Source organism: Oryza glaberrima, chromosome 11 (genome assembly GCF_000147395.1).
Source record: "Oryza glaberrima chromosome 11, OglaRS2, whole genome shotgun sequence".
Taxonomy (NCBI): domain Eukaryota; kingdom Viridiplantae; phylum Streptophyta; class Magnoliopsida; order Poales; family Poaceae; genus Oryza; species Oryza glaberrima.
Genome location: NC_068336.1, coordinates 14,828,105 through 14,841,211, shown reverse-complemented (window position 1 = coordinate 14,841,211; position 13,107 = coordinate 14,828,105). Strand labels below are relative to the sequence as shown.

Sequence of the window (13,107 nt, the reverse complement as noted above, 5' to 3'; positions counted from 1 at the left end):
GAGGTGTAACACATCCTACAACTACAAATATCTAAATTCGTAGTCTTAGGATGTGTCACGTCCCTCTAAAATCACGACGGAGGGAGTATTAAAAGTTATTTTGACTTTTTTAACCAAATTTTGTTAAGTTTGATCACATGGAAAACATTAACAAAATCTAAAACACTAAATTAGTTTTATTCAATTTAGCATTAAATATATTTTGATAATATGTTTGTTTTGTGTTGAATATACTAACTACATTTTATATAAGCTTATCAAACTTACTAAAAATTGGTCAACAAAAAATCAAAATGAGTTGTAATATTAACAAGGGAAGTGTTATACTAGATCACCGTAGAAGTTTGTTGAATCTCTCTTACACCTATTAGAAATAAGGATTTGTTATATGACCCATGTCATAAATGTAGTTAGTATATATGGCATGGATGAGAGTCCACGTGTCATTTACTATGAGTAAAAAAAGTTAAATATCCCCTCGGAAGTTGATGAGGAGAACAACCACTAGCGCATCAATCTTTTGTCGGTGGCCGCCGCCCCCCGACAGTGAACTTTTATGATGCTGGTTGGTCCGTATTAAATTGCACATGTGTACTGTGTACTGCAACGGGAAAGACCAGCGCTAACCAGCATCATTGCCAATTTTTGGATCGGCTGTGCACAGCCACCAGTGTAATCTTTCATCCATGCAAACCTGTATTCTCGAACAAGAGTCAAATCATTTCTTCCTACTATATAGTAGTTGGTAGAAGTTTTACGGTGTTAAGAGATGTAGAGGTATTAAAAAATAGAGAAACGTGAAGTAATTAACTTGTAAAATAAGTGTATTTCTTTGAAGGGGATTATTGTCAACTCAATCTAATCGGTAGTAGGTAAAAGCAATGTAAATCACTCAATCAGTTATTTAGATCGGTAGGGGAAAGAAAGAACAAAGATCTTGCATTTAGTTTGTTAGAGTGCGTAGCCCGGCCCACTAACCGTGGGTTACCCAGGTCACAGTGGGCCTGCTCCACCACAGGCCCAACCGGAGTCATAACTTTAGGTTTAAGGCCTACACAACCCAAAAGACTAGTCTGATGGGTGAGGACCGCCCCCACCTTTTAAGTCGTGCTCTCACATCATCAATTACCCCACCCATCAGACTATCTTTTGGGTTGTGTAGGCTCAGGACCTAAAGTTGTGGCTTCAGTTGGGCATGTGGTAGAGCAGGCCCAATGTGACCTGGGTGGCCCACGGTTGGTGGGCCGGGCTGCGCACTCTAACAAGTGGTATCAGAGCAGAAGGTTTCAACATTGGGTCAAGAAGACATGAGGAGGAGGAAACACGAGGTGGGGGTCGCGCATCGACAGGAGATCATCAGCCGTGACGATGAGATCGATGGCGACAACGAGGACGTTGCGGAGGTGACGACCTCGCTCGCGATCAGACCGGCGATGGCGGAACGTGACAGGGCCGGGCGTGGCCGAAGGTGACCGGAGAGATCGGAGGGGTAACGCCATGGACGGTGTGCCTGATGCACGCGTTGGTCGTGGATCCGCGGCGGTAGGGAGGCTAGCGGCGGAAGGGCGAAACCGACGAACGTGGCGCGGCGCGGCGGACGTGCAAGGCCGATGACGACGGGGTCGTAGACAGTGAACATGAGGGCTGCGATTGCGGTGCGTGCGTAGGCACGGACGTCGTGTACGGAGACGCGACATGCGCACTGACACCTTTTTTTGAAACCGAAACCGAGCTGGAGACCGTGAGCAGAACATGCGAGTATGGAAGAAAGGATCGCAATGGAGATCGACAAATTGTGTTATGGTGTATTTAGTCAGCTCTCGACTCGGGTCAGGACGACGCAATGGAGTTCGAGTAGAAGTGGACAAGGAATCCGATCCAAACATGGGAAAAGTTGATCTCAAAGACGATTCAATCTTGAAGGTTCGTTTGGGATTTGCTGGGCGGAACAGATGGCAATGGCACGGTGAAAAGTCGGCACGCACAGCGGCAGACCAAGCATATACGGCTGCATATGTATGAGTCCTGATCGTGGTTGGCTGCTTTGGAACTCAAGCCAGTGCAATGTCACGTAAGCTTATTGCATGAAAAAAAAAGGTAAAATATATGCACATGACCTCGTGCACATATGGCAAGGCAAGGAGTTGGAACGGCATACGACCAGATGCAGGCATACACAAGGAGAGCCAAGTGCATGCAAGAGGACATCACACTGTATGACACTGTATGCCAGAGATCGGTCAGTAGGTTTTGATGCTTGAAGATGTGTGCGTGGTAATCGGTCCAGTGTGGATCGGTGGTGGTTTTGATCAGACGAGGATGGGCCGAACAGTTGGATCAGGTTTGCTAGAGTGCGCAGCCCGGCCCACGAACCGTGGGCCTCCTAGGTCACATTGGGCCTGCTCCACCACAGGCCCAACCGGAGCCACAACTTTAGGTCCTGGGCCTACACAACCCAAAAGACTAGTCTGATGGGTGAGGACCGCCCCCACCTTTTAAATCGTGCTCCCCCATCATCAATTACCGATGTGGGACTAAACCCAACTTTCTCCCCCGTCACACATCGGGCCCAACAATCTCCCCCGTCACATCAACCCATGTGACCCTGAAGACTTGTTACCTGGCCTCAGGCCCAACAATCTCCCCCGTCACATCAACCCATGTGACCCCGAAGACTTGTTACCTGTCCTCTCCACCATGTGACCCATGGAAATTGTTCCGGGTTTCAAACCTTGGGCTCTGATACCACTTGTTATAAAAGTTAGTCGATACAGCGGAACGATGACTAACCTTCCCAATCGCTTCAATCATTGATCACCCAAGACATGCCAGATGATGACACATGAAAACAAAAATATTTGTTAACGAGATTCAGTCGAAGCCTACATTCCCGGGGCTCTGATTATGGGCGCTCATCCCCAACCAATATAGCTCCTAGCCGCTACGAGTCCATGGCCATGCCGCCATCGTCTCCCTGTGTGTCTACGCTACATTGTAGTCGCCATGGTTACATTGTGGTGCGCCCCTCTCTATTTAAGAGATGCCGGATTACAAAGTCCGACTCTAACTCCACTCCCTAACACCTATTACAACTTTAAGTCCAACTGTAACTAAATAGGACTAGTATATTCGACATTTATTCTAACATAGTTGTATTGAAGTGGGTTAAAATCTTTACTTGTTTGTGGCTAAAAACCCTAACTCCCGAATTCCTGTTTCCCTTATCTACCATTGCGGTCTGTGTCAAGTGCGGAGACTCGAACGGTATCTGTATGACAGCGGGAGATGACCAACGATAGCAAACACCAAGTAGGCGTGGACTGGCGATGGCAACTGGCATGTGCTTGTTCAACGGTGAGGACTTTGGCAACTAACAGGGCAGCCGGCGGCAACTAGCAGTGAGGCAAAGGCCCAGCCAAGCAAGATTCAGTCATATTTTAACTGATGCAATCACTTATATTATAATCTATCATATTTTCAGGCACAATACATAAATCTGAAAAAATCACGCAAATAATGTAATGGATATGAGGACGAATTAACCCATACGGAAGAATTACCAATACTACCCTTACCTATATATCTATCACTACTGTTAAAGACAATCCTACTCTTACTTATTGACCAGTAAAATTATCTTTTTATCCTTCCTATCTAAGTATCTTAATCAATACTTAAGTATCTTTTGCATACTACCTTTCACTACGAAGTGTTGGTTCTTTACTTTTTATTTTTATGCAAACACCATTAAACTTCTTCATAGTTGGAACCCACTATAGAGATTATGCCAACCGTTTGATTGATACATCTTTCTTCTCAGCCATTAGGTTAAGGGAAAAGTACGAATTGCCTCTGAACTATCACGGCCAATCGATTTACCCCTGTCGACGTTTGATAGTCACAACTAGGATATTTGGATATATGGGGATCATTGGTACCAGGGTATATGCGAGATTGAGGTAAAAGAGATAGAGACATGGATTTTTATATAGGTTCGGGCCTCTTATTTGACAGGTAATAACCCTACAATCTGTTGGCCGAAGCCGGTGTTGCTTCTTTATTCATCTGAATCATACAAGTATAATAATTGGGATAACCCATCTAGCTGTTGTTGACTTGGCGACTAGATAACCAACTCGTAGTCGACGACAGGGTAGTCTTCCTTCTCGAATATGAACTCGTCGAGATCTGGCGGAGTGTGTTGGCTTTGTGTATGTTGCGTCTTGTGGCTTTGTGGCGTCTTGTGGCTTCATAGATTATGGTGGGTGTGTCCTCTCTCCTCCTAGGGGGGCTTGTATTTATACCCATAGTTGCCCCCTTGTCCAAGTAAGACTAGGGAGACCAATATGGATACAATCCGATTAGTCCTTATCGTTTCCATGTAGAACTATATTTGTCATTTCTTATCTGAAACTCCTTCTATAAACGAGGTTTGTTTCCGTATAAGACATGATATGTGGTGGGTCCTGCCGAGTTTAGTCAACTACTATTAGATTTGTGGTATCCATAGCCATGACAATCCCCTTAAACTCGAAAATCAGACATCGATCACCCTGAACTTTCAATATCGAACAAAACACCCTGTTGCGAGCATTTTGGGCTGCAACTAGCACACGTGGCAGTCTAGTCAGTAATTTTTTATTTTAAAAAATAGTGGAGCCCACCTATCATATTCTCTATTCTCTCTATCCCCTCTCACCTATCTGTGTCTCTCGTCGCCTCGTCGGAGGCTGAGCACTCTGCTTAATTACACACTAATTCCAAATTAAGTGGTAAGTAATCACGCAAGGCAATGAGCATCTCTAATCGCTTCAGCTGGAGAGCTCTGGAGCTTGGACACGATGCTGGACATGGCGAAGGTGGCGGAGCCACCGACGACGCAGGCGAGGGCGACCACGGCCTGGACGGCGACCTCCCATGGTACTCCTCCGTGACGAGGTAGACGACGGCGGGGCCGGCGGCGAGCAGCAGCAGCGCGACGCCGAGCAGCGCGCCAGGTGAGCCGTGGTCGGTCGCCGCCGATAGCACCTCCAGCTCTTCCGCCTTGCAGAGCAAACCCAGCCACTCCACCGCCGACAGTGACAGCCCGGCGCGCTCCGCCGCCGACAGGAGCATCGTCGTCCCCGCCTTCGTCAGCAGCCGTAGCTTCTCCACGTTCATTAGCAGCTTCACCGGCGGGGCCGCCGCCTTCCAGCTCGTCGTCTGGCGTGGCCCCGGCTCTCCCAACGGGAAGTACACTGTCGTCCCCTGCACCGTCGCTCGCCGCTGTTAGCTAGCTCGATCGATCTACAAGCTCACACACCATGGGGAAGAAGAAAAATCGCTAGTCGGTCAGTCACTTACCCTTGTGCAGGAGGTGGGCTTCTGGTGGCCATGGTGGCGACCTTGTGAAGGCGGCGGTGGCTGCTCAGCCTCGCCGCGGTTGCCGCGACTTTGGCCGACGACAGTGACGGCATCGCCTCTCACCTCTCTGTCTCAGTTAGAGTTTGAGTCGAATATGTGTGTAAAAGTGGATTAAAGCGATACCCTTTGCCTCGGGTCGCCCTGCGTGTTATATAGGACAGGAACAGCCCCTGCCGTGGCTTGTTACAACAGAATCCGAAGATTACAAGGATAGGATTAGATCAGAACAAATAAACTACATCGCAACAACCTTATCAGGTCACATGCGATAACAACCAAAACAACCAAAACCAATTCTATCTTTAACACCCCACCTCAATCACAACTTACCCAAGTTGAGATTGTTCTTAAACATCTCAAGCCGTCGAACAGGAAGAGCCTTCGTGAAGCCGTCGGCGACTTGATCATCAGTTGAAATAAACCGAATGTCTAGCAACTTTTGTGCAACCTGTTCTCTCACAAAGTGAAAATCTATCTCTATATGTTTAGTCCTTGCATGAAAGATTGGATTAGCAGACAGATAGGTGGCACCAAGATTATCACACCATAATCTTGCGGCATTTGGTTGTTTTATTCCAATTTCATCTAACAATTTTCTTATCCACATTACCTCAGCCGTGGCATTTGCAAGTGCCTTGTACTCAGCCTCTGTGCTAGACCTAGACACCGTCGCTTGTTTTCTGGCGCTCCAAGAAACCAAGTTAGACCCTAAAAACACTGCAAAGCCTCCGGTGGATCTCCTGTCATCAACACACCCTGCCCAGTCTGCGTCGGAAAAAGCACTGATCAAAGTACTTGCTGATCTGTTGATCTTTAGTCCAAGACTTACCGTTCCTTGTATATACCGGAGTATCCTCTTTATAGCACTCCAGTGATCCACCGTAGGTTGCTGTAAATATTGGCATACTTTATTGACAGAAAAGGAAATGTCAGGCCGGGTTAGTGTTAAATATTGTAAAGCACCCACAATACTTCGATATTGTGTGGCATCATTCTGTCCCAGAACAGCTCCTTGAGTTGATGACAACTTTTCTGAGGTTGATAAAGGAGTGTTGGTTGGCTTGCACTTGGCCATGCCAACTCGCTTCAGAACTTCTGTAGCATATCTCTCTTGGGACAACACTAGCCCTTGGGAGTTTTTCTTAACTTCAATCCCCAAGAAGTAATGGAGATCACCCAAATCCTTGAGAGCAAAATCCTTCTCAAGATCCTTAAGTAAAGCTTTAGTAGCCTGAGGAGATGAGCTTGCAACAATAATATCATCAACATAAACTAGTACAAACATTGTATAGGTACCACGGCTATAGAAAAATAGTGATGTGTCAGCTTTGGAAGGTACAAAGCCTAAATCCTGTAATTTCTTACTCAGGCGAGAATACCAAGCTCGCGGAGCTTGTTTTAAACCATATAATGCCTTGTCCAATTTACAGAGATAATGTGGGTGTATCTTATCTTCATAACCTGGGGGTTGCCTCATGTAGACTTCTTCTTCCAAATAACCATGCAAAAAGGCATTCTGTACATCTAATTGTCTGAGACTCCAACCATTAGAAACAGCAATAGATAGAATAAGTCTGATAGTAGCAGCTTTAACTACCGGACTAAATGTGTCCTCATAGTCAATCCCATAACGTTGCTTAAATCCTTTTGCAACTAGTCTTGCCTTATATCTATCTATTGACCCATCAGATTTTCTTTTAATCTTGTATACCCACTTACAATCAATCACATTTTTTCCTTGTACCGGTGGAACTAGATGCCAAGTTTTATTATGCATAAGAGCTGTAAATTCTTTATCCATAGCAACCTTCCAATTTCTATTACTAACAGCTTCTTGCAAATTGACAGGTTCACCTGTTTCTGTCAAAAAACCATACCTGACAGTTCCATCAGTGTACTCCTTGCGTTTCCGGATCCCTCTCTGTGCACGAGTTACTGGCCCAACTGGTGCAGTGACAGCAGTCTCTTCAGGTACTGCAAACGCCTCAGTGCTGGTCTCTGGGTCCTGTGTACTGTCTCCAGAATTGGTTGCCGCAGACGATCCAGGGGCTGGCTCTCCGGTCGGCGCGCCAGAGCCATGTGACGAAGACAGCTTGGGCTCCAATTCCTGCATCTGCCCTTCACCAACCGGAGAGGCTGCTTCATGAAGATCAGCGCCTGCTGCACCTGCTGTTGGCTGACGTGCATCTGCTGCCTGCTGACATGACGGAGACTGTTGATGTGATGGATCCATGCTGCCTTGTGCGCTAGAAGCTGGCTGTGCATCCTGCATGAAATATCGCCCGTTTGACCTTGTTTCTGCACCATTGAAGCTGAAATTTTGTGCTGCATTTGCATCGCCTTCTCCCGAGTTGATTACAGCTGCACTGATCTCATCATTTTGGTTAGTGTCAGGGTTAGGATTATTAACCAGTGGTTCAACCAACAATTCGCCCCCGGAACCAAAGGATGAGGAGGGTTGCAAGTGAGATGGAAGCAGAAGGATTTCAGCTCTAAGTTTGGCGCCAGCATTAGTGTGAAGAGAAGCAAACGGATAAACCTGTTCATCGAAAGTAACATCACGCGAGATATATACTCGTCCCGAAGATGGATCGAGACACTTAAACCCTTTGTGGAGAGTACTGTAACCAAGGAAGACACATCGTTTTGATCGAAAGGAGAGTTTATGGGTGTTGTAGGGTCTGAGGTTGGGCCAGCAGGCACAACCAAACACGCGCAAAGCAGCATAGTTGGGTTTGACATGAAGGAGACGCTCAAGAGGTGTAGTATAGTCGATAACTTTGCTGGGTGTTCGATTTATGAGATAGGTTGCAGTTACAAACGCCTCATCCCAGAATTTAAGAGGCATGGAAGCCTGGGCTAATAAGGAGAGACCTACCTCTACTATGTGGCGGTGTTTTCTCTCGGCGGCTCCGTTCTGTTGATGGGTGTGTGGGCAGGAAACATGGTGCTCTATGCCAATGCGCTGAAAGAAGGTGTTAAGCCGCTGGTACTCACCCCCCCAATCGGTCTGAACAACCTTGATCTTGCGTTCAAGCAGCCGTTCTACCAGGTTCTGAAAGTCACGAAATTTTTCAAAAACTTCAGATTTGTGTTTGAGGAGATACAGCCATACATGCTTACTATAATCGTCAATGAAGCTCACATAGTAACTTTTATTACCAACTGAATTGGGTGCTGGGCCCCAAACATCTGAATAAACTAAATCTAAGGGACCAGCAGAAACACTAGTCGACTTCTGAAAAGGGAGCTGATGACACTTTCCCTGTTGACACGCATCACAAACCGATGCTTGACTAGAATCAGGAATTACAGGGAGATTATTCTGACTAATGACTCTATTAACGACAGCAAAAGAAGGGTGGCCAAGGCGGTGATGCCACCTCGCCGTTGAAGGCTTGACGACACTGTGAGCTTGCTTATTCATGGAGGTAGAGTGGCTGGATGGAAGTGGATAAAGGCCTCCTCTACATCGGCCTTGAAGAAGGAGCTTCCTCGTTGCCAGATCCTTGATAAAGAAGACATGGGGATAAGTTTCCATAAAGGCATGATTATCTCTAAGGAAATGATGAACAGAAACTAGGTTCTTTTGTGCAGTTGGTATATGTAAGATATTTCGAAGGAGAAGATTTCTGTTTGAGGAGCGAATTGTAGTATGACCCACACAGTTAATATCCATACCTGTGCCATTCGCAGTGTGCACTTGATCATTGCCATTGTACTTCTCCTTCACTGAGAGCTTCTCGAGCTCCCCGGTGATGTGATCTGTGGCGCCTGTGTCCAGGTACCAGTTGGTGTCGACTCCGTAGGAGGTAGCTGCGCCGGCCACCTTCTCTTCTCCAGTGAAAGAGGTATCAAACCTCTTCCAGCACTTGATGACGGTGTGGCCGATCTTGCCACACAGCTGACAGGTTGGCCGGTTTCCATTGTTCTTGTTGTCGTTGCCGCGGCCAAAACCGCCACGGCCTCCGTTGCCACCTCCGCGTCCGCGACCGCGTCCATCACGCCCTCCGCCGCCGCCGCGCCCTCCACGCGACATGGAGTTAGCTGAGGATTGTGTGTCGCCTTGAAGGAGTTCCATGCGCTGCTCAAAGCTTAGGAGCAACGCATAGAGTTCAGCCACTGTCAGAGGTTCCACTCGTGTTGCCACAGAGGAAACAAGTGGGTTGTAGTCGTAGTCGAGGCCGGCAAGGATGTAGGAGACCAGATCTTCTTCATCAAGAGGTTTTCCTGTAGTAGCTATTTCATCAGCAAGAGATTTCATTTTACTTACATACTCGGCAACACTCTTGTTGCCCTTCTTGGTGGTGGAGAGCGCCATGCGGGTGTTCAGGACCCGCGCCCTGGACTGCGACGAGAAGATTGCATCTATGGCTTCCCACACCTCAGAAGCCTTGGTGAGAGTCGCGACTTGAACGAGTATGTCGCGCGAGAGCGACGACAACAGGTAACTGAGGACCTGTTGCTCTTGTGCAACCCAGGTTGCATACGCTGGATTGGCCACCTTCTCGGTGACTTCCTTCCCGTCCTTGTCCTTGCTTGCCACCACCAGAGTTGTCGCCGGAGCGACGGCAGTGCCATCAAGAAATCCCGCCATCTGAGCTCCTCTCAGTGTGGCGAGAACCTGTGCTTTCCACAGCACATGATTGGACTTGGAGAGTTTCTCCGATACTGACTGCCCATGGAGAGAGGGAGCAGGAACGGAGGACGACGAGGCCATAGATTGAAACTGGGTGGAGGGAGAATGGCTCTGATACCATGTAAAAGTGGATTAAAGCGATACCCTTTGCCTCGGGTCGCCCTGCGTGTTATATAGGACAGGAACAGCCCCTGCCGTGGCTTGTTACAACAGAATCCGAAGATTACAAGGATAGGATTAGATCAGAACAAATAAACTACATCGCAACAACCTTATCAGGTCACATGCGATAACAACCAAAACAACCAAAACCAATTCTATCTTTAACAATGTGTACGTAGTCAGTTACAATTTAGGACTTGGAGTTGTAATAGGTATTAGGACCAGAGTATGAGTCAGACTCTATCCTAGGATCTCTCCTAAATAGAGGGGCGTGCCTATTGTAACCGCATGGCGACTTAGCATAGCTGTAACTCTGATATGCACGGCTGCCGGCGGTGACCGGCCGTGAGTCGTTGTAACTCTGATACGCTGTATATGCTGGATCGGGGAGGAACGCCCGTAATTTGTGCCCCGGAGATGTAGGCCTCGGCTGAACTCCGTTATCAAATATCGTGCCTCGGTGCCGTCATCGTGTTTGGATCTCCTATGGCGTTTCTTCCGTGTTTGGTTTCCGATGTGATTTCGGGCCGGTTTTAAAAACAAGTGGTATCAGAGCCTGTGGGAGATCCATGGTAACGGTCGGAAAAACGGCAATAAGCGATACTCTCGGAGACACGGGCATGGCAAATCCGAAACAATACCAAATATTCCGGACTTGGGGGGCATGTGTTAACAACCAAATTTGGTAATCCAAGTATCGGAGATGAAGATAGGGTCAAAGCGGAATTTGAGATGGAAATCGTTCCGGAAACAGAGTAAGGATCGGCTGGAGTTCGAATCAGCTGCGACTGGGATCGGCAGAGTCCGAGTTGGACAAAGTTAGCCGATTGAGCTGAATCCGACAATGTGACATGGTATATGTTGTCAGGTTGGGTTAACGTGCTTCATGAGGATTGCTACGCACGGATTGAGTCCTGAGAAGGCAATTGTATCTATTAATTAGGATATTTCATGTAATTTCCTTAGAGATATGTTTGGGCAAAAGTTTGCCGCAAAGACTTATGGTATCTTAGAGTTTGTTAGAGATAAGAGTCATGTCCGACACGGACATATTTTGTAATCTTGGGTATAAATAGACCCCAAGCCCCATGTAATACAACAACACACGTTCAATACAATCTCGGCGCATCGCCACCCTTTACTTTCATTTTGTTTCGACAAGTTCTTGCTTTCGGGTTGAGCTGCAACGGTTTCGATCTTCAACTACAGGTAAAACTTGTTATGGCAGTTTGCGTTCTCGGGATTAGTGCTTCCATCTTGTTTATGTAATTCGTCGAGTTATCTTATATTCTATATAATCTCTACCAATATTGTCATCTAACCTCCAATCGGCTAACGTCTGCAACTAGAAGGTAGCCGATCAGGTTAAATACTAATGTTGACTTAGATTATATAGGATATCCACCACTCTATGAAACAACCAGCGGCTTGATTGTCTATATATTGTTCTTCTTTTCATACTTATAGCTGCATCAGTTGAGTTTGACCTTATAAGTCATGATTAGAATCTTAATCTCTAGCGTGCTTTTGGTTGCCGATTAGGGTAGCATCGGGGTTTCAGCCAATCTAACCTGATTTAACTACTTTTATCCTATATACTTGATTGACATGTTAAATCTGTCCTTTATATTAAGATCTTGTTGCATTTAAGTATATTTAGGCTTTTGTTTAGTATATTCTACTTGCTTTAATATCTTCATATAGAGTAGTATCGGAGTATTAGCCGATACATGCTAGATCTATCTGATCGGCTATGCTATAAACATATATAGTCTTGTTGTTAATATATATTTCGATCTAAGTGATTTATACTGTCTCGGCATGGTAACCGATCTATCCCAATCACTTGATTTAAGTATATATCGACATAAGAATTATATATTGTTAACATCTATAGCCGATCGAATAGATTTAGTTATTTCTTATTTATCCATGATTTCCGATCGATTCACATATGACATCGTCTCAAAAATAAATGATATGTCATCGGCAACTAGCCGATCGGCTATCGTTTATGGATTTAACCGCGATTTCATTATCTTTATTTCTTGTTGATTGCAGGATCAAATCAACTGGCACATACACACCTAAAGGCAAGCTTTTGGGCCTGCATTAGAGTTAAGCAGATCTCCCAGGCCTCGTGTTTTTACATCAACAGGCTATAACGTCGCAATGCCGAAGTGGGAGGAGATGGAGGCCAGCTTGATTGAGAGGGGTATCGAACCGGCCACCGCTAAATGGCCGGATCGATCGAAGTTCTAGTACTATGCTCACGGTGGAACGCTTAACCCCGTTGATGGCTCCCTGGTGTTCAGCGATCAGATACGCGAGGCTGCCAGTCAACTAACGGACGCAGTGGAAGCCTCTTCTCAGGGCACGTTCCGACCCGACAAAGAGAAGGACGAGCTGTCACTCGCCTTGCAGACTCCCGAGCATTCGGGAAGAACACGAGGAAAAGGCATGGTTCCTTGGAAGATTGGATTCAAGGAGGACATCCACACGTACAGGAGTTGGATAAGGAAAAAGAGAGATACTGAGGCGAAGATTGCAGATCTTGAGTACAGGGTATCGAGCTACGAGCTCAGCATGCAAGAGGAGGTGGAAAGGAAGGTGGATGAACGCATGACCGCACATCGGTGCTAGGATCCCTAGTCGTACATTCCTTCTGTAATGGTCAGCCCCTCAGGCAATTGTAGCAACTGCGCCTCAACGGGGCAGGTAGGATCACAGAGCATGGATGCCATGCAAACTCAGGACGAAACCACCTGTCCCGTTGATGAAATCACGCAGCGGACACCATGTGAGCTGCATATTCCCTTCAAGTACTTATCAATCAAGGTATGCCCGTAGTTTTATGTTTTTTGGACTTGTACATTCCGCAAGTTTCTGCTTAGGTTGATTAC

General features: G+C 46.6%; 1 non-coding gene across 1 annotated transcript; it reads right to left on the bottom strand.

Moving 5' to 3' along the window:
• Positions 1–9,489: 9,489 nt before the first annotated feature.
• On the bottom strand, positions 9,490–9,628 carry LOC127756114 (small nucleolar RNA Z247). The gene has a single exon (XR_008013154.1). It is a non-coding gene; the product is annotated as a small nucleolar RNA Z247 (small nucleolar RNA).
• Between the last annotated feature and the right edge of the window lie 3,479 nt (positions 9,629–13,107).